This window comes from Lithobates pipiens, unplaced genomic scaffold, assembly GCF_037356315.1.
Source record: "Lithobates pipiens isolate NorthernLeopardFrog02 unplaced genomic scaffold, aLitPip1_a1.2 Scaffold_10, whole genome shotgun sequence".
Taxonomy (NCBI): domain Eukaryota; kingdom Metazoa; phylum Chordata; class Amphibia; order Anura; family Ranidae; genus Lithobates; species Lithobates pipiens.
In genome coordinates, this window is record NW_027507686.1 from 114,545,556 (window position 1) to 114,572,623 (window position 27,068).

Genomic DNA, 27,068 nt, shown 5'->3' on the forward strand with positions numbered 1-27,068 from the left:
GCATTCTTACCAGACGCAGTGCCTAGAGATTTCATCCTCAGAGTGCGCTTTTATCACATCAAGGAGCAGTTTATGCACAAAATGAGGGGGATGGAATCTTTACCAGACCCGTACTCTCGTCTCTAAATCTATGCTGACCTCTCACAGCATACCCTGAGTAGAAGGAGGCAACTTAACACAATAACTAAAGCCCTCCGTAATCACCAGCTCCAGTACCAGTGGATAGCACCTTCCAAATTATCCATCCACCGCGAAGGGAGGAAACACGTAGTAACGTCTCTGCAACAAGGATTGGATCTACTACAAAGATGGGACATTATCCCTGCTCCCCCTGGATGCAGCACCCATGGACCAAAGTACTACAGGCTCTATCTTACCCCAACATCTGCCCCCAAGGAGCCAGAATAACGCTTCCCTCTAAATATCTGGATTGGGCCCATGCATCACAATTACCGTTTGGTGATGCCATCTGCTCACACCAGGTCTTAAGACTCGTTACCCCTGTTCAGTGTTTCTACGCGCTGAGGCGCTGAGGTAGATCCTCAATAGAAGCACTTTTTTCAGATTACGGTTCAGTACCATAAAGTTCTACAAGCTACGACAACTCACAAACATCTCTGCTTTTTGGACCACTAAGCTACGATTGTGTGTTTTTTTTTGTTTTTTGTTTTTCTCTCTCCCCCTTCCCACTTTTCTTCCTTCCCCACCTGTCTCTCTGCCCTATACAGCACCCCGGGAGCCACTTGATTGGACGTGCCTATTCCGGATCCACCCCTGCCTCTACTACAAGCTCACCAGCACGGATCCAGTACCTCTTGTTGTCAACCAACAAAGCCTACTCATCCTAACATCGGAAACATCTTCCACCGCTCACTGACGTCCCGGTCCCCTTTGGTCCAGCGTTTTACAAGGTAATATCTTTCTCATTCTTTGACACTCCTGCACTCCACATGCCTATCACGATTGTTACAATCAACGCAAAGGGGCTTAATCACCCGGCGAAGAGACGATCTCTGTGGACACTGGCCAAACACACCAAGTGTGAAATTATATGCGTACAAGAGACGCACTTCCAAGCAAGTAACCCCCCTATATGCACCAACAGAGACTTCAGTAATATATTCACTGCTAACGCAGACAAAAAAAAAAGAAAGGAGTACTTATTGCCTTCAAAAATACTCTGGTATTCCAACTTGTTCAGTGCACTGCAGACCCTGATGGTCGCTATATAATTCTGTCTTGTATCATCAATGGTGCTCCTTATACTTTTGTTACTGTTTACGCGCCTAATACACACCAAACTCGTTTTTTACGTAAACTATACAGAAAAGTAGAAATGAAAAAACAAGGAGCTACAATATGGTGTGGAGACTTTAACAGCACTCCTTATCCTGATCTAGATTCGACCTTCCAGCCCAAGAGAAGTAGACTAGCACTGAATCCTCTGCTGAGTAAATTACGACTCCTGGATATTTGGAGATGTCAACACGCAGATGTCAAAAAGAGGTCGATGCGGGAATAGAAGTTATGACCTGGGGAAAAGTACGTATAGTCCATACGTACTTTTCCCCAGGTCATAACTCCTATTCCTGCATCAACCTCTTTTTGACAGACCCCTGGACTCTTCAAAACGTATCCTCTTCTACCATACACTTGACTACATGGTCAGACCATTTCCCCGTAAGCATAACCTTGGAAGACAAAATCAAGCACTCCCCAGCATATCTTTGGAGACTGAACACCAGGATTTTACAATCTGAACCCTATGCCCAAACGCTGAAAGTCGAATTAGAGGCCTACTCCGTTCGAAACAAAGACTCTGTTGCAGATCCACATATTCTATGGGCCTCGCATAAAGCGTTTATGCGGGGACTTTTCATTCAACTTGGGGCTAGGGACAGTAGGCGAAGGAGGCAGCAGATGGACGCCCTTCTTATGCGCATCCAAAATATTGATTTGCTTAACAAGACCCAACCTACCCAAGCACTTAGATCTGAACTAATATCGCTAAGACTAGAACTTAGGGCTCTTCTACTAGGGAATCATGACAAAATCCAAAGGAGACACAAAATGAAATTTTACGCTGCAGGTAACAAATCTGGCAAACTACTCAACCCACCAAATTAAGGGTCATATCACTAGACATCCCATTCCTTATATTCACCACCCTGACTCTAACTCCAAACTAACGAACCCGCAAGACATTGCTAATGCCTTTAGCACATATTATGGCAAGCTATACAATCTGAAAAATGTTCCTGACCAAATCCAGCCCACTCATTTGCAGATACAAACCTTCTTAGCATCAGTGAACCTCCCCTGCCTGACTCCACAACAACTGGAGGAACTCAATGCCCCATTCACACAAACAGAAATTCAATCCGCTATCCAAACGCTACCCAATGGTAAAGCGCCTGGACCAGACGATTTTGTGGGAGAGTACTATAAACAATTCAGCCCTATTCTCACTGAGCATATAACGCCTCTGTTCAATTCTGCTGCCTCCTCTGCCTCTTTCCCACAAGAGATGCTGTAAGCCTTAATCGTAACAATACCGAAGCCAGGGAAGGAACCTAACTTAACCCAAAACTTTTGCCCTATTTCATTATTGAATCATGACGTGAAACTATATGCTAAAGTTATAGCAAGAAGATTGAACGACATATTGCCAATGTTGATCCATCCTGACCAATGGGGCTTTGTTAAGGGATGCCAAACCTCAGATGCTACCCGACGGATAATTAATCTTGTCCACCATGCGGTGACCCATCGAACGCCTTCTCTGCTTCTCTCGTTGGATGCGGAGAAGGCGATCGATAGGGTTCACTGGCAATATTTAAAATTGATCTTAGAGAAATTTGGATTTCAAGATTATATTCTTTCAGCTATTCTAGCCCTTTACTCTAACCCTTCGGCCCAAGTTTACTGTTCGTCCATGTTATCGACTCAATTTCACATAACAAACGGCACTCGCCAAGGATGCCCCCTGTCGTCCCTGATATTTGACCTGACGATTGAACCCCTGGCTGCTAAAATTAGATCCCACCCCAACATTTTTGGCATCAACATTGGCAATACAGATCACAAAATCAGCCTTTTTGCTGATGATGTCATATTTTCTTTGACTCATCCCACATCCTCCCTGGCTTCAGTACAACAGATACTTGATGAATTCAGCCTTGTCTCATATTATAAAGTGAATGTTTCTAAATCTTGTTGTACTCCCCCATTCTTATCAGAACAACAATGTCTGTCCCTGAAAGAACGTTACCACTATGCATGGACTGTAGACTCTCTGAACTACCTAGGTATCACTCTCACCTCTCGCCCTAAAGATCTATTCAAGGCCAACTTCACCCCTTTTCTCAATCAACTCCCATCAGAACTAGATAAAATGCCCAAACTGATGCTCATGAGTTCAGGTAGGCTAGCAGTGTTTAAAATGCTCCAACTTCCCCAACTGCTATATTTATTTAGGGCAATACCAATCCCCATACCTACATCCTTCCTTACACAAACCCAAACATTACTCAGAAAATTTGTGTGTCAAGGAAAAAGAGTTAGAATAGCACACAACACCCTCATGAAACACAAGGGGGTTGGGGGTATAGGTTATATTAATATTAGAGACTATTACAACGTGGCTATACTAGCTCAAATCAGAGCATGGTTTAATCCTGATCCCTCCAACCATTGGAGCTCCATAGAAACCTGCCAAATACCTAGTAAAAAGTTAGGAACATGGCTCCTGTCTGCACCTAAACTGAGGGCGAATGATACCCAGCTTTCCCCACCCATAATCGCATCAGTGTTAGCGTTCGCCTATCTGGTCGAACACACACGCACGAACATTACCAATTGCAAAATTCCCCTCGCAATTGATATAATTGGTCAACTAATCTCTGATATGCATCTACACTCTTGGAAAAACAATGGGATTACACATATAGCAGACCTTTATGGGGATGGTTTCTTAAAATCCTTTGCCTCTCTGCAACGGGAATTTAATCTTGCCTCCCGCAACAAATTTAAGTACTTTCAAATAACCCACTGCCTACTACAAAATCCCCACCTCCACGTAAGTATTCCACGGTTAACTTGGCAATACATCACAGGTAATAATGTAACAGCCAAGGGTATCTCTCTGTTCTTTGCCACACTTAATGATAAGATGTCCTTTGCTAAACTACCCCCCATGGTGCAATGGGAACAAGACACGGGTACTTCATACTCATCGCATCAATGGTCACTTGCCATAAAAGCTGTTAATTCTGCGACCAAATCGGCTAATCTCTGGGAACTCACATACAAAATTAATCTTAGATGGTACCTCACCCCAACTCATCTACACAAATATTATAAGAATGCAGACTCTACCTGTTGGAGACAATGTGGCCTCCCAGGAACCCTCTATCACATCCTCTGGTCCTGTCCCAAACTGGTCCCTTTCTGGACAGACGTATTCAATCTCATATCGGAAGTCACGCACACTGTTACCCTACCTGATCCTGCTCTAGCTCTATTCACCATTGGCATTGAACACTACACACACAGACTTAAATGCATAGTAACACACATTTGCCTAGCAGCAAGATTAACATTGACCCAAAATTGGAAATCCCCTGCCTCGATCTCCTGTGCTGAAGTTGTGAGAACGACACACATACACGGAATATATGAGCGCATGTATGCCACTGCAGAGGGACGTCTACCCAAAACCTTGAAACTATGGGAAGCATGGACAGAATGGTTCAATAACTCCCATCCCTTACTTATCTGATATTTATGATCCAGCATAGGCTCACCTACCCGCTCTTTCAAGTATAACCTCAGGGAAAACTTTTACTGCTACCCTTTTAATCTTATGATGATCGGAGGCTGATCCTCGGTCCAGGACACAGCGAGATCCCATATGGGGTGTCTGGAAAGAGGATACTCCCTGAGGACTGATGTTCATTTTCTCTACTGTTATACTTTCGCATTTTATTCAGTCCTAAACTATGTCGGTCAGTTTCTGCACCTACTGTGGATTGTATCACTACTGAATGTAATGTTGGCACTGTGCTTGTCTTTTATTTTGTTCTTTTGTTTCTTGTATTACTACAAACTCCAATAAAAATCATTGAAATATAAAAACTTTCACCTCAGCTCCTATTTTACAGCATCCAATCCAGTACTACCATTTGCACTGGAAGTAGATGCCTCCAAGACAGCCACAGGAGCCATCCTCTCGCAACGACAAGGGCCTAAAGCTTTGTTACACCCACTGGCTTTCGCATCTCTGAAGCTGCGCCCACCAGAGAGGAATTATGACGTAGGTGACCAAGAACTATTGGCCATCAAGTTCGCTCTGGAGGAGTGGAGATACCTCTTGGAAGGAGCCACTCATCCCATCACAATATTCACAGATCACAACAATCTTGAATATCTGCGGACTACCAAGTGCTTAAGACCCCGTCAAGCCTGTTGGGTGCTATTCTTTTCAAGATTTCAGTTCCATATCTTGTACTGGCCCAGGTCCAAGAACAACAAAGCGGATGCGCTCTCACGCATGTTCCCCGTGTCCTCCCAGGTAACGGAGCCTACTACGATCTTGTCGCCTCAAAACTTCCTTCTACTTCCACAGCCTGACTTAATTACGGCCATCAAAATGGCTTCAGTCCATTGCAATGACCCAGTCCTATCTACCTTGGAAAAACATGACAATCTGTTTTGGGTTCAAAACAAGGTCCTCGTCCCCCTTGAGATTAGAACTCAAGTTCTAAGGACTTGTCATGATCACAAATTGTCCGGCCACTTTGGGACACAGAAAACAGCGGAACTGATCTCTCGTTCCTTCTGGTGGCCAGGTTGGAGACAGAAATGCCAGACTTACATTGCCTCATGTGTACTATGCCTGCGTAACAAGGGTCCCAAGACCAACCCCTGGAGCCTGTTAAGGCCCTTGTCCATTCCTGACCAGCCTTGGGCAGATGTGTCAATGGATTTTATTGTGGAGCTACCGCCCTCAGAAGGATTCACCACAATCCTGGTAGTAGTCGACCGTCTTTCAAAGATGGCCCATTTCCTACCTATGGTCGGTACCCTCTCTGCTCTGGAAACTGCAAATCTCTTTATTAAGGAGGTTCTCAGGCTCTATGGGATTCCCAGCAGTATCACGTCAGGTCCTCAGTTCACCAAAAGATTCTGGAGAGAACTCTACAAGACACTGGAAATCAAGATCTGTTTGTCATCGGCATATCATCCCCAAAGTAATGGGCAAACTGAATGGACAAACCAAACCCTTGAGCAGTATCTTCGCTGCTTTTGTTCAGGATCTCAAAATGATTGGTTGGCCCTGTTGCCATTTGCAGAATTCGCCTACAACAATTCAATACATACAACTACCAACCAGACTCCCTTTTGGATCAACTGTGGGTTTCACCCTTCTTTCCTCCCCAACTCCATCCCAGAATCTACTGTTCCTGTGGTCCAAGATCAGATAACCGCCATCCAATCTAATTTCCAAAGGATCCAGGAGACCATACAGAAGGCCCAGGATGATTACAAGAAATACCATGATAGGGGAAGGAAGGAGAACCCTACCTTTAAAATTGGCGAGAAAGGCTGGCTATCTGCCACTAATCGTAAACTTACTTGTCCCACACGCAAGCTGGGTCCCAGATTCATAGGACCGCTCAAAATCAAGAGAGTAATAAATCCTGTAGCCTTTGAACTAGCTCTTCCTGGATTGTACAGGATACAGCCTGTTTTGCATGCCTCCCTTTTGAAGCCAGTGGTCCCTAGTCCTTTTCCTGGAAGCTCCTTCTCCACCCATCAAGATCAAAGTGGAAGCTTTACTAGGATACAGGAAAATACAATACCTGGTAAAATGAAAGGGGTATTCTTCAGAAGATAACTCCTGGGAACCATCCAAGAATCTTCATGTTCCCAGATTAACGAAGACATTCATTCAACGTGTTTGACCCTCAGCCTGCATCTGGACTTACCTGCTCTCCAGTGATCGACCCCTGGCTTGTCTTTGGATTACCCTTCTGTCTCAGCATTTCTGGTACTTGTCTTCTGATCTGGACTGTGTTTGACCCCTGGCCTGCCTCCTGGATTCTGCCTTTGCCTTACGGACTTGCTACCATTGCTTCTGGACCTTCCCACGGGACATCACCTTTCAGCTCTGCTCAAGCTACCTGCTGATCTACTAGCAAGTGACTATCCTACTGGTAGCTTGTGTCTCTTGGTGCAACCACTCTCTGTGCCACCTTCAGGGGTGGTCTGTGCCGAGTCGCAACAGCGACCGCTCTCAGCATCTTGACCTCGGTGAGTACATTTATATGAAACTTCCAGGCTTTTCCGTCTCGGTATCCTAGGTTCTATTGTCACAAACATTCAATATCTACTTGCTCTTGTTGCCTTTTTTGCCACTCACAGCTCAAGCTTTTCATCAGCTGGTGTCCAGTCTCAGTCCTAGACTGGCTCATGGTGGCAACAGTGGAAGTACCCAGGGATAGGCCACTCTGCCTTTCTCTAGTGCTCCCTTCTTCACTAGTGCAGTGCATGAAACATCACCATATCCTGCTGCAATACCAAGTTTGTCCATTCCTTTAGGATAGGTGCAGATTTGCGGCTTCTCACCAAGGAGTCCGTGTTTCACATTGTGTAGAAGTTAGGTAGGTGGAATTCAGCATGCATTTCCGGATACATCCCGGATCCACCTGTTGAGATGTCCAAGCTTTCATGCATTTGGCTGCTCAATGTCACATCCGGTTACTTTCACTCAAATCTTTTGCTAGCTCATCCTACTGTCTTATTTTTGGCCCCTTTTAGGCATACTGACCATGTGACTTTTGACACACCCCAGGTCACTTTTATGTTTCCTCTCAGACCTTTTCTAATATGATTCCACGAGACTCCGAGTACAAATGGAAGGCTGACCACAGGTCAGCTTGATTTTGTAAGAGGAGTCGGGATGCATTTAAACCCGCCCTCCATCCTCCTTGCCTGTTGATGGTTTCTCGTGTGCCACCCACCCTTCCCCTTTTTTCTTACTATGTCTTCTTTTTTACTTCTATTTGGGGATGCCCCCTTTAGGCTCGGTTCACACAGGGGCGACTTGTCCAGGCGACTTCGCCGCCTGACAAGTCGCCCCCGTTCTGTACTACGGAACCGTTCTAATAGGAGCGACTCGAGTCGCTCCAACTTAGAAAAAAGGTTCCTGTACTACTTTTGCGGCGACCTCGGGCGACTTGCATTGACTTCTATACAGAAGTCGTTTTGCAAGTCGCTGCTGAGGTCGCGGCAGGTCGCGGCGCGGCAAGTCGTGCCGCGTACGGTGTGAACCGAGCCTTAGGCATACTGACCATGTGACTTTGGCACACCCCAAATCACTTTTCCGTTTCCTCTCAGACCTTTCCTAATATGGTTACATGAGACTCAGAGTACAAAAATACTTTAACCACCTTCAGACCGGACCATTTTGCTGGTAAATGACCAGAGGTCTTTTTACAATTTGGCACTGCGCTGCTTTAACTGGTAATTGCGCGGTCATGCAATGTTGTACCCAAACAAAATTTGCGTCCTTTTATTCCCACAAATAGAGCTTTCTTTTGATGGTATTTGATTGCCTCTGCGATTTTTATTTTTTGCGATATAAACGTAAAAAGACCGCAAATTTTGAAAAAAAATGATATTTTCTACTTTTTGTTATTAGAAAAATCCAATAAACTCAATTTTAGTCATACATTTAGGCCAAAATGTATTCAGCCACATGTCTTTGGTAAAAAAAAAGTCAATAATTGTATATTTATTGGTTTGCGCAAAAGTTGTCACATCTACAAACTAAGGTACGTTTTCTGGAATTTACGCAGCTTTTAGTTTACGACTGCCTATCTCATTTCTTGAGATGCTAAAATGGCAGGGCAGTACAAAACCCCCCCAAATGACCCCATTTTGGAAAGTAGACACCCTAAGGAAATTGATAAGTGGCATGTTGAGCCCATTGAATATTTTATTTTTTTGCCTCAAGCGATTGAATAATGACAAAAAATATATATTTTTTTTTTTTTACACAAAGTTGTCACTAAATGATATATTGCTCACACATGCTATGGGCATATGTGAAATGACACCCCAAAATAAATTCTGCTGCTTCTCCTGAGTACAGGGATACCACATATGTGGGACTTTTTGGGAGCCTAGCCGCGTACGGGGCCCCGAAAACCAAGCACCGCCTTCAGGCTTTCTAAGGGCGTAAATTTTTGATTTCACTTCTCACTACCTATTACAGTTTTGAAGGCCATAAAATGCCAAGATGGCACAAAACCCCCACAAATGACCCCATTTTAGAAAGTAGACACCCCAAGCTATTTGCTGAGAGGCATGTTGAGTCCATGGAATATTTTATATTTTGCCACAAGTTGTGGGAAAATTACAAACTTTTTTTTTTTTTTCACAAAGTTGTCACTAAATGATATATTGCTCACGCATGCCATGGGCATATGTGAAATGACACCCCAAAATAAATTCTGCTGCTTCTCCTGAGTACGGGGATACCACATATGTGGGACTTTTTGGGAGCCTAGCCGCGTACGGGGCCCCGAAAACCAAGCACCGCCTTCAGGCTTTCTAAGGGCGTTACAGTTTTGAAGGCCATAAAATGCCAAGATGGCACAAACCCCCCCCAAATGACCCCATTTTGGAAAGTAGACACCCCTAAATTTAGGGGTACACTAGTGAGACTAGGTAATAAATGGCGGGTGCCCTGAAACTATAAAAAAAATAACTAACCAACCAGCGTCACCTGTAACAGTTATATGGTGATCACTGGTGAAAGGGTTAACTAGGGGGCAATCAGGGGGCTTTATGCGGTAGTATATGGGGGTCGGATGTGATTTGCACTGCAGTGCGGTGCGAATCACATCCATTCTCATAAACCGCTGCAATGTGAACCCAGCCTTAGTGACACTGGCGACGGGGGTGATCACGGGGTTAAACCTTTATTGGGGGGGTTAGGGGGGTACCTTAGAACTAAAGGGGGCTAACCCTAACTGCCCTAACAGTTATTACAGTCACAAATGACACCCGCCGGGTGATCAGGGGGTTAAACCTTTATTAGGTAATAAATGGCGGGTGCCCTGAAACTATAAAAAAATAACTAACCAACCAGCGTCACCTGTAACAGTTATATGGTGATCACTGGTGAAAGGGTTAACTAGGGGGCAATCAGGGGGCTTTATGCGGTAGTATATGGGGGTCCCTGGCGCTATAAAAAGCTGCGGCGAACCTAAATACCTACCTGCCTAACTAGCGTCACCTGTGACACTAATACAGCGATCAGAAAAATGATCGCTTTTTAGGCTGGGTTCACACTGGAGCGATGCGGGAACGCCATGAATCCGCGGCGGGTTCCCGCATTGCATGCCTCCCGGCGGCAGTTCACACTGCCCTATGCGAACTGCTGGGAGTGTCAGTGAAATGTTAATGACACCCCCAGATCAGTTCGCATATCGCAGTGCGATCTGCAAACTCGGATCACATGGTGTGAACACCCATGCGATCCGATTCTGCTGCGGGCCAAAAAAAGGGTCCCGTGCGAATTTGCGGCGGGTGCGGCGGGTGCGACACGAATTCAGCCATACTATCTGTATGGCTGAACTCGAATCGCACAGAGATTGGATGTGATTTGCACTGCAGTGCGGTGCGAATCACATTCGTTCTCATAAACTGCTGCAATGTGAACCCAGCCTTAGTGACACTGGCGAGGGGGGGTGATCACGGGGTTAAACCTTTATTGGGGGGGTTAGGGGGGCACATTAGAACTAAAGGGGGCTAACCCTAACTGCTCTAACAGTTATTACAGTCACAAATGACACCAATGCAAAAAAAAAAAAAAGCAATTGGTGTCACTGTGACTGGGGGGGCAGGGGTAATTGGGGGGTGATCGGGGGGTAAAGGGGGGGTGTGAGTGTGCCTGGCATGTTCTACTGTGTAGTGTAGTGCTTGTGCAACTCACCGATGCTCTCTCCTCGGTGCCGGAACGAAAAATACCGACACGGAGGAGAGAATACATCACTTCCTCTCCTGTGTTTACATTACAGGAGAGGAAGTGATGTCACCGGACATTTTCATTCGTCGGGAGCGATCGCGAGGGGGTGGCCATGAATGAATGGCCGTCCCCTCGTCCGGGATCGCTCCCGAACAAATACCGACCGCCGCAGGCACCGGGCGGGGGCCCGATCGGGCCCCCGACCCGCGGGCAGGCAAGGACATACATGTAAGCCCTTATGCCTGCCCGTGCCATTCTGTCGACGTACATCGTCGTGCGGCGGTCGGCAAGTGGTTAAGACACTGTAGGTTAGGGTGCCTGTAACAAACACCCACTGTTAATTTCCCTTGTGTTTCTTCCCTTTGAAGTTCCAGCCACAAGGATTCCACCACCCCCCTTGCCCCACTAGCAATTTCATCCCTTGGATTTACAAACAGATAATTTTTTACATACAGGCAAACTGCTGCCCCTCTTTTACGTCCCCTGTTCCTATCATTGCAAGACAGTCATATGAGCTATCAAACCAGGTTTTTTAATACTCCCTTGTAGGGATGGGGGAAACGGTTCGGCCCAAGCATGAGTTTGGGCCAAACATTGGCTGTTTGTTTGACAAACATCCCAATTATTCAGGCGTTTGACCGTTTGTTCAGCTTGCTGAATGACCACTATGCGCTGCGCTGCGCACAGTGCATTGGAAGCCCTGATTGGCTGAAGCAATGAAAGCTTTGTCCATTCAGGGCACAAAGCACTGTCAGAGCCATGATTGAACACTATGATGATGACTCCAGTCATGGCTCATTGCTCTTACTCCCACCCCACACTATAATATAATAATAATAATAATATTATTATTATTATTATTATTGATATTGGTGTGGAGAGAAATAGAACAAGGCTCTGTTCAGTGCTACTGGCGAGCTAAGCCTCATGCACACTATCAGATTTTCTGCTGATTTTTTTTATTCAGAGTTATCAAAACCATGTAGTGCAAGGGCCTGCCTGATTGCATACAAATTGAAACTTCTAAGGTTTGACCTCATATTACAGTATATGGTTTTGGTAAATCTGATGGAAAAACTCAGCAGAAAAACTGATAGTGTGTATGGGGCTTTAGTGTGCTATAGTGTACTATTGTGATTTTATTGTGAGTGTAGTGTAAGTTTAGTGTGAATCTAGTGATAGTGCAGTGTGAGTGTAGTGGGACCATTCATTTTCACTTTAGTCTCACATTTGTGTGATTCTAGTGATAGTACAGTGTGAGAGTAGTACGACTGTTCATTTTTACTTTAATGTCATTTTATTTTGTTAGGGCAGGGTTCCTGCAGTATGTTTTAGTGTTACTGCACATTTAATGCAGTATGTTTCAGTACATTTTCACTCGTTTACCACAGTACATTGCAGTGTGTTATTGCAGGTTTACAGCAGCATATTGCTGTACGTTAGTACACATTTAATGCAGCAGATTTCAGTGCCTTGGTGCAAGTTTACTGCAGTATATTTCAGTGCATTGGTGCACATTTACCACACTATATTCCAGTGCGTTAGTGCACATTTAAAGCAGTATATTTCATTGCATTATTGCAGGTTTACCACGGTATATTGCAAGGTGTTAGTGCATATTTAACGCAGTATTTTTCAGTGCGTTATTGCATTTTTACTGCAGTATATTGCAGTATGTTACTGCACATTTATTGCAGTATATTTCAGTGCATTATTGCAGGATTACTGCAGTATTTGCCGCGTGTTAGTGCATTTTTAACGTAATATATTTACTGTAGTATATTTCAGTGTGTTATACAGGTTTACCGCAGTATACTGCAGTGTGTAACTGCACGTTTAACGTAGTATATTTCAGTGCATTGATGCACATTTACCGCAGTATATTGTAGTATGTTACTGCACATTTAATGCAGTATATTTCAGAGCAATTATTGCAGGTTTACCACAGTATAGTGCAGTGCATTACTGAACATTTAATGCAGTACATTTCAGTGTGTTATTGCACATTTAACACAGTATAGTGCAGTGCATTAGGCTGCTTTCACACTGGGGCGGTATTCAGGCGTTACAGCGCTAAAAATCGCGCCTGTGTAACGCCTGAAAAAAACCGGCCCCTTTAACTCCAGTGTGAAAGCCGGAGGGCTTTCACACTGGAGCGATGCGCTGGCAGGACGGTGAAAAAAGGTGAAAAAAGTCCTGCTAGCCGCATCTTTGCAGCGGACACCAATGGGACACCAATGGCTGCAGCGGCGCTTTGCGGGCGGGTTTAACCCCTTTTCGACTGCTAGCGGGGGTTAAAACCACCCCGCTAGCGCCCGCACACCGCCGCTAAAACGACGGTAAAGCGCCGCGAAAAATAGCGGCGCTTTACCGCCGACGCTGCTCCCGCCCCAGTGTGAAAGCAGCCTTACTGCAGGTTTACCACAGTATATTGCAGTGAGAGATCAAAACATATATAAAAAAAAAACACAATGTGAAAAATTGTACATATTACTTTAACAATTAATAAAGTACAAATATGATGCTAAATGAAAAATGCAAAAGGGCTCAAAGTCAAATTCTAATCCAACAAAAATATGCAATAATGTGCAATTCATAGTCCATTTGCTACAAATTTAGTGAAAAAATTGCTTGATGTGTAGTAGATTTCCAAAGTGTCTCACACTCTGCCAGCACCTGGTGACATCACACACACTCTGTCCTACTGATGCATTTCCCCAAAAGTGGCATCACTCTCCAATCCCAGATGACGCCATTTTGGGGAAACGCATCAGTAGGAGAGTGTGTGAGATGTCACCAGGTGCTGGCGGAGTGTGAGATACCACGGCATTAGCATTTGTATGAAGCTTGTTCTTTACTGTGATGTAAGTAAATGTGACCATTTTTAAATAAATCTTTAAGCTGTATTACGATATGAGATTCTTCCTGCTTGTTTTATATGGAAACCTCTGATGAGTAACTTAAGGAAGACAGAGTTGATTCACGTCATTTGTTCATACTATGCAAATGTTCCTGGATGCATATGTGATATTGATGGTATGCATTGTTGGATGGATTGCAGGCTTATTTGATCCCTGTAATTTGGGATCCACATTGTGGATCCCAAATTACCCCAAAGCGGCCAACTTGTATAACTAGCACCTTTGAGCACTCTGCACTTTGGAAATCTACTGCACATCAAGCACTTTTTCCACTGAATTTGTAGCAAATGAGCTATGAATTATCGCAAATTGCATATTTTTGGAGATTAGAACTTGACTTCTGAGCTCTTTTGCATTTTATTTAGCATAATATTTGCACTTTATTAATTGTTAAAGTGATATGTAAAATTTTTCACATTGTGGTTTATATACAGTATATATTTGATCACTAGTTTGAATAATATTTGACATTTAGGCTAGGTTCACATTGCTGCGATGCGGGAACGCCGCGAATCCGCGGCGTTTTCCCGCATCGCACACCTCCCGCCGGCAGTTCACACTGCCCTATGCGGACGGCTGGGGGTGTCAATGTTATGTTAATGACACCCCCAGATCCGTCGGCATATCGCAGTGCGATCTGCCGACTCGCACAGGAATCGGATCGCATGGTGTGAACCCCCATGCGATCCGATTCCGTTGCGGACCCAAAAAAGGGTCCCGTGCGAGTTTGCTGCGGGACCGCTGCGAGTTCAGCCATACTATCTGTATGGCTGAACTCGCAGCGCTACGGAGATCGGATGTGATTTGCTGTGCGAATCACATCCGGTTCTCCCCCCGCAGCGGTGTGAACCCAGCCTTAGAGGGACAGTGCACAATTTTGTAAGATTTGCTTATTTGCTCAGTGTTGGCTGTTTATAGTCTGCAGCAGTCCCATTATGGTGTATTCAATTAGACCCCACCTAGGGTGTGCCGAGCGCAGGTTTTCTTTGCAGGTGGCTCTTTCCTTAGTGGCTCTGTCACGAGTGATGCGCAGTTTCACCCGTGCAGTTTAACAAAAGCAGGATAACTAAAGCTGGATGAAGATACAAAAAGAACTCTGCTCCACTCTGCAAACCAGCATTTGACATATATTTTGTATCAAGTCAGATTCCCACTCTACTACGATGCTCCTTATTCTCTTCCTTCTCACATCAGTCTCTTCTATCCTCAAATTATCCTTAAGCCGCGTACACACGGGCGGACTGTCTGGCCAACTAAGTCCGTCAGACAATCCGACAGACAGTCCATCCTACTTTTGAATGAACGGACTTGACCACACACGATGAACAGACAGTCCGTTGAAAGCTTGCACGATGACGTGTACAGCACGTACGACGGGACTAGAAATACGACGTCCAATACACTGCAATGCAACCTTCGGCCGTGTAAATCCTTTCTGAGCATGCGCCATACTTAGTCCGTCCAACTTGCCTACTCACAAGCGGACTGTCCGCTGAAACCAAAGTTGGACGGACAATATTACGGAAATTCCGAAAGACTTAAGGCCCATACACACGATCAGACTTTTTGACAACAAACATGCAAATTAGCTGTTTTGGAGCAACATCCGACCGTGTGTACGCTCCATCGGACAAACTTTTTTGGTTTTCATCTGACTTTTGTTGGCTGTGCAAACGGACAAACTTTCTGGCAACAAAAGTCCGATGGAGCAAAGTCTGATCTTGTGTACAGAAAACCATAGGACTTTTGTACAAAGTACAAACAGGCATGCTCAGAACTAGGGATGAGCCGAACACCCCCCGGTTCGGTTCGCACCAGAACTTGCGAACGACCCCCGCGTTCGGTACGAACGTTAGAACCCCATTGAAGTCTATGGGACTCGAACGTTCGAATTGGAAAGTGCTAATTTTAACGGCTAATATGCAAGATAGTGTGCTAAAAAGGGTTTGGCGACCTGCCTCCTGCCTCAGGGGACATGGGTCACTGCAAAAAAAAGTTTTAAAAACTACCGTTTTGGCGGGAGCAGTGATTTTAATGACGATTAAAGTGAAAAAAAAAAAGTGAAATATTCCTTTAAATATGGTGCCTGGGGGGTGTCTGTAGTATGCCTGTGAAGTGCCACGTGTTTCTCGTGTTTAGAACAGTCCCTGCACAAAATTACATTAAACGGAAATAACACCATTTAAAACTGCTTGCGGTTTTAATGTTATATCTGGTTCCTGCAATATGGTTGAAAATCATTGAGAAAAATGGCATGGATAGCCCTCCCTGCCCATTACCAGCCTATTTGGGTCTTGTACACATATTAAGGGGAACCCCGTACCCATATTAAAAAAAGGAAATGCGTGTGGCCCCCAGGCCCTATATACTCAGAACAGCAGTATACAGGCGGTGCAAACAAGACAGGGACTGTGTAGGTTTGTTGTGTTAAGTTGAATCTGTTTGTCATTTTCAACCGGTACATTTTTAAAGTGTAGCTCCAGTCAAAAAAAATATCTTTAAGCTTTTTGGAAAACATAGGGAAGGGTTATCACCCCTGTATAATTTTGTTTTGTCGTCCATCTTTTTTCATCTCACTTGCTGCTGTCTCCTTGCGTTTGCAAGTAGGAGATGTTTGTAAGTTGGATGTTTGAAAGTAGGGGCCTGCCCTATATTATAGCGGCATATACTGGGTACAGAGCACGCAGACAGCACGCACTCCTAACACTACTGACTGCAAGCTCTATTATTAACCACTTGTTAGCCCAATGTTTGCATAAAGTGAAAGATGAAGTTATGCTGAGTAAATAGATATCAAACATGTCACTCTTCAAAATTGCACATGCCCGTGGAATGGCGCCAAACGTCGCTACTTAAAAAATCCCCATAGGCGACGCTTTAAATTTTTTTTTACTGGTTACATGTTTTGAGTTGCAGAGGAGGTCTAGGACTAGAATTATTGCTCTCGCTCTAACATTCTCGGCGATACCTCACATGTGTGGCACATGCGAGCACATGGGGACATGGGCGCTTTAATTTTTATTTTATTTTTTTATTGTTCATTTAACTTTATTTTAGTTTGACATTTTTTTTCCCAAAAATATATTTTTGATCACTTTTATTCCTATTACAAGAAATGTAAACATCCCTTGTAATAGGAATATGGGATGACAGGTCCTCTTTACAGTGAAATCTGGGGGGTCAATATGACCCCACATCTCACCTCTAGGCTGGGAAGCCTGAAATAAAAAATTTGAAAAAAGATTCTGGCTTTGATCGTACTGGCGAGTTGGTAGAAGCACCAGAGGGCGGTGAGGGGTGGGGGGCGTCTATGGCTGGGTACTTCAGGGTATCACCGAGTATGGCTGGGTATCTCTGAGTATGGCTGGGTATGGCAATTTATGGCAGGGTATTACAGAGTATTGGCGGGGTATTGGCGGGGTACTACAGAGTAATAGCAGGGTACTGCAGAGTATTGGGGGTACTGCAGAGTAATGGCGGGTACTGCAGAGTATTGGGGGGTACTGCAGAGTAATGGGGGTTACTGCAGAGTAATGGGGGGTACTGCAGAGTAATGGCAGGGTACTGCAGAGTATTGGGGGGTACTGCAGAGTAATGGGGGTTACTGCAGAGTAATGGGGGGTACTGAAGAGTAATGGCAGGGTACTGCAGAGTAATGGCAGGGTACTGCACTGCAGAGTAATGGCAGGGTACTGCACTGCAGAGTAATGGCAGGGTACTGCACTGCAGAGTAATGGCGGGGTACTGCACTGCAGAGTAATGGCGGGGTACTGCACTGCAGAGTAATGGCGGGGTACTGCACTGCAGAGTAATGGTGGGGTACTGCACTGCAGAGTAATGGCGGGGTACTGCAGAGTAATGGCGGGGTACTGCAGAGTAATGGCAGGGTACTGCACTGCAGAGTAATGGCGGGGTACTGCACTGCAGAGTAATGGCGGGGTACTGCAGAGTAATGGCGGGGTACTGCAGAGTAATGGCAGGGTACTGCAGAGTATGCACTGGTATTGCAGAGTATTGGCAGGGAATTGAGGGGTTAAATTCGGTGAGCAGCGATGTGGGCACTGCAGATGCAGCCCACATCGCTGCTGACACCGATCTCTTTCCCCTCCGCTGTACCGATCGGTACAGAAAGGGGAGGGAGGAACAGGCGTCATAACATGACGCCGGTTTGTTTCCAAGTGATCACTCCGTCATTTGATGGAGCAATCACGTGGTAAACGGCCGCTATGAGCGGCCGTTTACCGTGATGCGCCGGGTCCTATGGACCCGGCGGTCACGGATGCTCTCGAGTGCGCACACCTCGGGGCACGCGAGAGCAGAATTCTGGGAGGCCGTTAATTAACGGCCTCTCTGAGTTAAACAACCGCCCTGAAGCCGTTAATCGGCAATGGGCAGTTGATAAGTGGTTAAAGCTAGATCACTAGCTATATAGGTGAGGTGAATATAGTGGTGTATACTGCAGTCAGGGCACAGACAACAACCACTACACAGCAGCAAGATAGGAAATCAGCCAAAAACGATTGGTGTGTACTGTGTTGAAGGTACACAGAACACCCACTGCTTCAGATGCAAAGTAACACACTACAGGAGGCCGCCTTAAAGGCGGCCTTTTATAGTGTGGGGCGTGCACTACACAGTCTGAGCTATGATTGGCCACAGGCAGGATGCCTGTGGCCAATCATGGCTCTCCTCGCTGCCGGCGCTGCGATTGGCCAAGCATGCGGGGTCACAGTGCATGCTTGGCCAATCATCGGACAGCAATGCACTGCGCCAACGCAGTGCATTGTGGTCCGCGCGCGCGTCACTCGAATTTTGACGCGAACGGCCAAAACGTTCGGAATTCGCCGAACGCACGAACAGCCAATGTTCGAGTCGAACGTACGTTCGACTCGAACACGAAGCTCATCCCTACTCAGAACCAATGCAAAAGATCAGACAACAATACAGAAGTTGACCAAAGGTGGCGGTAAAGAGCAGAAAAACCACATGATTTGGTGAAAGTTGGCTGAAAAAGTCCTGCTGTGTGTATGCAATACAAGTTCAGGGCCGACGCCCTTTGTACAAAAATCCAAGGGAAAGTTTGTACAAAGTCCTATCGTGTGTATGAGGCTTTAGTCCGCCAGACTGTCCGCTGAAAAAGTCCGCTGAAGCCCACACACGAGCGGACTGAAACACGTTTCAGCGGACTAAGTTGGACAGACAGTCCGCCCGTGTGTACGCGGCCTTACTCTACCCCTCCTCTCTACCCTGCAGTATTCACATATCACCCTCACTCCTACCCTCTCCCTACTACTGCACCCATCATCTCCTGCATCCACATGTTGGCATAAACTCCAGGGCCACTAGACACGTGCGCTCATGTACATACCACTCATCTTGCGTTCCTCACCCTCCTCCTTCTCCTAGTCTCAGGTGACATTTCTCCTAATCCTGGCCCGCCATTGCCAAACCGCAAGCCACATTTCCAATACCCCTCCCTCTCTGGCAACCACCACAATCCACTTAATTTAGTTTCTATCCCCCTGCTTCCTCAAAGCAGCCCACCTATGTGCCCTTTGGAATGCCCGCTCCAGCTGTAACAAGCCAACATCTGTACATGACCTCTTTATCTCTCATGGCTTTAACATACTCGCCATAACTGAAACCTGGCTTAAAAATCTCCTGCTGCCCTCTCCCACGGTAGTCTCCATTGGACTCACTCCCCCAGATCCAATGGACAGAAAGGAGGTGGAGTTGGGTTCCTTCTATCCCCACAATACACCTTCCAAGTCCTTCCCATCCCTCTCTCTTTCCCTCTCTTATTTTGAAATGCACTGTATTCGTCTATTTTCTCCTATTTATCTGAGAATTGCAGCAATTTTTCGGCCTCCTGCACTGGTGTCACGCTTTTTTGATGACTTTGCTGCCTGGACACCCCACTTTCTCTCCTCTGAAATACCCATGATCATTCTTTGTGACTTTAACATTCCTGTCAATGTTAACAGCCCAACTACAACTAAACCTCTCAACGTAACCTCATCTTTTGACCTAACCCAATGGACACATACTTCCACTCACTCCAATGGTAATACCCTTGGCCTTGTATTCTCCCATCTCTGCAACCCTGGCAACATCACAAGCACCCCCTTTCCACTCTCAGATTACAACCTCATTAGTTTTACTGTATCCTTGCCTCCAAACACCCATCCCTCCAAGCAGCAATTACTTGTAGGAAACTTGACCACCTTAACCCTTCTCTTCTCTATTCTGCTACAGACCACCTACAATACATAATCTCTCCCCTGTCCTGACCTGGCCACCTGTGTCTACAACAGTTCACTCTCATCACTAGATGCACTTGCTCCTCTAACCACATGCAGAATCAGGCCCTGACCATTACAACCCTGGCAAACTGACAACACTAGAAATCTCAAGAGACATTGTCGCGCTCTTGAACGACTGTGGCTTAAAACCAAATGCCTGCGAGACTTCACCCTATATAAATCTGCCCTTCCAAAATACAATTCCTGCCTCCATGCTGCCAAACAAGCCTTTGTTTCTCTTATTAATACTTTGTCATCCAGTCCCCGTCAGCTCTTCTCAACCTTTAACTCTCTGCTTTGTCCCCCAACCCCCTCTACCCACTAACTCACTCACTGCCCAAGAGATTGCCAATCACTTAAAAGACAAGATTGATGCAATTCATGAGGACACCTCCACTGTGCTTACATCTTCCCCACCCAACATACCTGGCCTAACAGCGCATTCAACACTCTCCTCTTTTGAATTGGCTACGCCTGAAGAGGTTACAAAACTTTTCTCAGATTCCCACCTAATCAATTGTCCCTTGAATCCTGTTCCCTCACAACTATTAAGGTCACCCTCTTATTCTATCCTATGCTCCCTCACTCTCTCCCTTTCTAGTGGCACCTTCCCCTCCCCTCTAAAACATGCAGAGATCACCCCCATACTTAAAAAAAACCCTTACTGGACCCCACCAGCCTGAACAACTTAAGACCCATCTCCTTGCTCCCATTCACCTCTAAACTTCTAGAACGCTTAGTCTACAACCGTCTTAGCTCCTACCTCAGTAAAAATAACCTTTTTGACCCATTACAGTCTGGCTTTCACTCGCAGCACTCCACGGAAACTGCCTTACTAAAACTCACTAACGATCTACTAACTGCTAAAACCAACAGCCAATACTCCATACTCCTACTACTTGACCTCTCTGCTGTCTTTGATACTGTTGACCAACCGCTCCTCCTCAAACTACATTCCCTTGGCCTCCAAGATTCTGCTCTATCCTGGTTCTCTGCCTGCTTATCACAGCGCTCCTTCAGTGTCACCTACAACTCTGTTTCCTCCTCTCCATTGCCTCTTTCTGTGGGGGTCCCCCAAGGCTCTGTTCTTGGACCCCTTCTCTTCTCTATCTGCACCTCCTCCCTTGGTCACTTGATAACCACTCACGGCTTCCAATACCACTTATACGCCGATGACACCCAAATCTGTCTACTCCTCACTCCTTCAGTCTCCTCTCGCATTACTAACTTGCTAACTGACATATCAGCATGGATGTCACACCACTTCCTTAAACTAAATCTCTCTAAAACTGAGCTATTAATATTCCCCCCAGCACATGCCCCCCTCCATGACTTTTCCATCAACATCAACAATGCAACCATCAGGCCCTCCCCTCACACCAGGGTACTAGGTGTAATCATAGACTCTGACTTGTCATTTCAGCCCCAAGTCCAGTCGTTGTTACGGAGGTGAATTCTACAAACTTTTGACATCTCTAAAATTCGCCCTTTAACAAATGAAACCACCAAGCTCCTAATTCACTCCCTTGTTATCTCTCGCCTTGACTATTGCAACTCCCTTCTCATTGGCCTGCCTCTCCATAGGCTATCCCCTCTTCAGTCTATCATGAATGCTGCTGCCAGACTTATCCACCTTACCAACCGCTCAGTGTCTGCCAAACCTCTTCTTGAATCCCTACACTGGCTCCCAATCACCCAGCAAATTAAATTTAAAATACTAACCACAACATACAAAGCCCTTCACAACTCTGCCCCGAGTTACATCACCAATCTTGTCTTCAAATATTACCCAAATTGTCCCCTCCGCTCTTCTCAAGACCTCCTACTCTCAAGCTCTCTCGTCTCCTCCTCCTATGCTCGTCTCAAGGATTTCTACAGAGCCTCTCCCATCTTCTGGAATTCGCTACCTCCACTGGTCCCGCTATCCCCTACTCTTGCTACCTTCAGGTGATCCCTGAAAACTCATCTCTTCAGGGAAGCCTATCATGTCTCCAATTAATCTAACACTTCCATCAGCTCATTCCCCACAGTTTAACCTTTTGTACCACCTGCCCTACCCTGTTAGGTTGTAAGCTCTTCAGAGCAGGACCCTCTTAATCCTCTTGTATTATATTGTATTGTAACTGTATTGTCTCCTTTTATATTGTAAAGCTCTGCGTAAATTGTTGGCACTATATAAATCCTGAATAATAATAATAATAATAATAATAATTAGCAAAAATGCCTTTGGGATAGAAGAGTCCCAGTATCTGGAATACAGCATCACATGGAGCCTAATAAAACCCCACATTAATAGGCATACCCTCATTAGTTTGATCTTTTATGGACTTCTTTCGGTGATAAATTGGTTTTACTTTTGTGTTTTATGTAACCTTTCATGTACCACTGATTTTTCTGCACAATTTATTCACAAACTTATGTATTTGTGCAATTTTCATGGCCTATAATATATGTGTAATGTTTGCAATATTAGGTTAATTGAATAGCCATAAAATATATACATAAAGTTATTTTGGTTTTGGATTCATTTTAAATTTTGTTTTTTTTCAATTATGAATTTTATGTAATGTGTCAAGTGTAGGCCTGGGGTTTTTGCTGTTCCAGATGCTAGATGGAGAGGAACACCTGGTGGTCTACTTGAATCAGAAGTTGACACTAGCTGAGAAAAAATATTTTGTGGATTGCACATGTGCAGCCATTACACTTAATGGATGCTTTACAATACTCTCTGGGATGCTAATTCTGACTTTAACAGAGCAGATATGCTCCCTTAACATGGACGGCTCAGGCCATGGACCACAATTTTGGAGTTGACCCCTGGTTCCTGGCACTTTTGGAGTCCCAGGCTTGCTGTCAAAAAATAAATAAAAAATGTAAGGACTTTCCCTGGGCAGTTTTTTAAACCCTGGGTTCCAACTGAAAAGGGAGGGGTATATGACAAATAACCTTTGTTAATCAAGGGCATGGTTTATGATGGGATGTACTACAGTGCATCCAGAAAGTATGCACAGCACTTCACTTTTTCCATATAGTGTTATGTTCCAGCCTTATTCCAAAACAGATTAAATTCATTATTTTCCTCAAAATTCTACAAACTATACTCCAAAAATGACAATGTGAAATAAGTTTGTTTGAAATCTTTGCAAATTTATTAGAAATAAGCAAAAAAAAATAAAAAAATCGCATGTACATAAGTATTCACAGCCTTTGCCACCACACTCAAAACAAGCTCAGGCGCATCCTGTTTCCACTAATCATCCTTGAGATGTTTCTACAACTTGAATGGAGTCCACCTGTGGTAAATTCAGTTGATTGAACATGATTTAAAAAGGCACACACCTGTCTATATAAGGTCCCACATTTAACATTGCATGTCAGAGCACAAATCAAGCCATGAAGTCTACAGGATTGTCTATAGACCGAGACAGGATTGTATCGAGGTACAGATCTGGGGAAGGGTACAGAAACATTTCTGCAGCATTGAAGGCCCAAGTGTTTCTCTGTGGAGAAAGGAGAACTTTCCAGAAGTACAATCTCAGAAGCACTCCATCAGTCAGTCCTGTATGGTAGAGTGGCCAGACAGAAGCCACTCCTCAGTAAAAGGCACATGACAGCCCACCTGGAGTTTTCCAAAAGGCACCTGCAGGACTCTCAGACCATGAGAAAAATAATTTTCTGGTCTGATGAAACAAAGCTTGAACTCTTTGGTCTAAATGGCAAACACTGTGTCTGAAGGAAACCAGGCTCCACTCATCACCTGGCCAATACCATCCCTACAGTGAAGCATGTTGGTGGCAGCATGATGATTTGGGGAGATTATTCAGCGTCAGGAACTGTGCGACTAGTCCGGATCAAAGGCAAGAGGAATGCAGCAATGTACAGAGCAATTCTTGATGAAAGCCTGCTCAAGAGTGCTCTGGGTCTCAGACTGTGGTGAAGATTCACCTTTCAACAGGACAACGACCCTAAGCACACAGCCAAGATAACAAAGGAGTGTCTATGGGACAACTCTGTGAATGTCCCCGAGTTGCCTAGCCAGAGTCCAGACTTGAACCCAATTGAACATCTCTGGAGAGATCTGAAAACGGCTGTGCTCCCCATCAAACCTGATGGAGCTTAGGAGGTCCTGTAAAGAAGAATGGGAGCGACTGACCCCATTAGGTGTGCCAAGCTTGTAGCATTATACTCAAAAAGACTTGAGGCTGTAATTGGTACCAAAGGTGCTTTAACAAAGTTTTGAGCAAAGGCTCTGAATACTTATAGTAGGTACATATGACATTTTTCATTTATTTTTAATACATTTGTAAAGATTTTAATGATTGAATCCATTTTGGAATAAGGCTGTAACATAACAAAATATGAAAAAGTGAAGCACTGTGAATACTTCCGGATGCACTGTATATGCCACCCAGAGTCTTGAACTTTTATTATTAGGTATACAGGGGGTTACTTGTGTCTTGTTGCTGTCAAAACTGTTAAATAAGAATGTAGTAGTGAATAACTGGGGAAAAAAGGACTTTCAAGCCTGTGCTGGGAACAGGCTGAGAGTGGGTGTTAACTAATTAGATTAGCAAACAGCCAGGATATATCTTGTAGTTTGAGATCTGAAAACCCCTGTGAGGGGGCATTGATGTTTTTGCTCTGTACAGAAATAAAAGCATACAAGAAGCCCTTAATGTCTGGACTGCCTCTCTGCAAGTTCTATGCTTGAGGCTGACCCTAACAAGGGGTAGAGATGATCGATATATTTTTTTCCCATTTTAATATTCTACAAGTTTAACTACTTATAGGTCTAGATCACACTTGGGATCCTGGAGTGATATGGAGTAGGGGTGGGCTCCTGGGATTGGGAACAGGTGCTTGCAGTGAGGGGACCCAGGAGTCTGGGAGTATGAGTCGTAGTTCTCTGTGAGATCTTTTACTTTTAGATCATGTCATACTTGTGATTCTGGTGATAACTTGCAAGTATCAAAATGGCTAAAATGTACAATAGAAATGATGCACCTGTTTTTACACTTAGCCTCCCACACCAATGAAAATGCTACAGAATGTCACTTTACAGCCAAGACCCACTCATCTGTCCAGCAATGGAGCAACTTGTGAAAATGGGTGAGTATTTATCTGCCTTGTCCTGTCTTTCAAACCAATTCTGTTACTAGTGATTTGCTGCTGGCAGCAAGATCACAAGTGTGATATGGGCCTTAAAGTGGATGTAAACCCAATGTCATCCTTTCTAAACTACTGCTATAGGGGTTATCTATAAGGATATACATGCCTCCTGCATGTATCTTTACCTGTCAAATGTCTCCCCTCTGTCTGTTATGAGACCCGAAAAACTGCAGATTCTGTGAGTGGGTCTGTTGTCTGGAGCTTGGTGGGTGGAGTCGTGATGTCAGACTCCCCATCCACCTCTACACACCCTTGTCAATATGCATTTTTTCCTGTGTATTTCTTACACTGAACTTCTGCTATGATCTCTAACATCCAATGAAAAGACAGGAAAGTCCCCACATGACTTCAGCATGCCCAATCATGCTGAGGTGTGGAACATCCAATCCTGGCAGAGCAACAGAAGAAAGGAGTGGGAGGGAATTAAAAAAATAATGCATGTCTCTTAGGCTAGTGCACGAGATATGTAAATCACCTGTCACTCACAGCAAGGGGGAGGTTTTGACAAAGTTTTTCTCTGTCAAGATTTATCTCACTGAACAATAAAAGGGGATTGCTCAGAGCTGGATTAACTCTCTGTGGCAAGACTGGGCTCAAATGATAGGAAGTCTTATACTCTATATTATGACATCAAAAAATAAAAATAAATTTTTTGGGTTTACATCCACTTTAATGTAGAGTTACATTTTCAAATGATCACCAAGATGTCCAAAATACATGTTTGGAAAAAAAAAAAGCAATATGTCCTCAAACTGAGAAATTATATGTGCTAATATGTTACTTAAGCATGAAAAGGAGGCGATAGAGGCAATACCAGTGAACTAAAACACACGATCCACTCAGAAATTGCATAATGGGGACAATAAAATCTAAGGAAATTGTCATAAACAGGGTTATAAAGACAACACATCAATGCAAGTTGGACATAAAGGATAATTAAAAGTATATATGGTTACTTACAGGAAATGTCAGATAGATGCGGAATGCTCAATATTCCAATTCTTGGGTTATCAACATGTTTGTACACACCTGAAGAAAATGAACACATTTTTACTTATACACAGAACTGTTCATGCATTTATACTGTGATGAGTTAAAATAAAATTAGAAAGAAAATACTTTCCAATAGTAGGTTATGTATAGCATATGCTTTGGAGCAAATGGTACATGATGAACTATAGAGAAAAAAAGTTCTACAAAATGGTTAGATCAAAGCTGAAAATTTCCTGAGCTGGTTGATTCATAGCTCAAAAACAAAAATCACTAAAAATACAAGCATGTACAAACCGTATTTTTGCTATTTACAATATTTTATACATTTCTAACATCCATAGAATTTAGCAATTAGCAGCACAGAAACAGCTAGTGGTAGTAAATAAGAAATACAAGATTGTGAAAAGCAACAGATAACAAGGTGTATCATTATTATAAGTCCTAAGAATGGATTATATGGAATGATAAACATTAAAGTGATTGAAAAATTACTTCTTTTTTTAACCACTTCAATACCGGGCCTATACTGGCACTTCTCTCCTACATGTAAAAATCATCATTTTTTTGCTAGAAAATTACTCAGAACCCCAAACATTATATATATATATATATTTTTTTAGCAGACACCCTAGGGAATAAAATGGT

General features: G+C 44.3%; 1 protein-coding gene across 30 annotated transcripts in view; it reads right to left on the reverse strand.

Annotated features, from left to right (window-relative positions):
* LOC143934091 (neurexin-2-like) overlaps positions 1–27,068 on the reverse strand; it is a 3,463,823-nt gene that overhangs the window by 2,996,201 nt on the left and 440,554 nt on the right. For all 30 annotated transcript variants that reach the window (XM_077457482.1, XM_077457436.1, XM_077457661.1 and 27 more), the window contains one exon: positions 26,391–26,459. The gene's annotated coding sequence lies outside the window, so the exon portion shown is untranslated. The remainder of the gene's footprint in view (positions 1–26,390; positions 26,460–27,068) is intronic.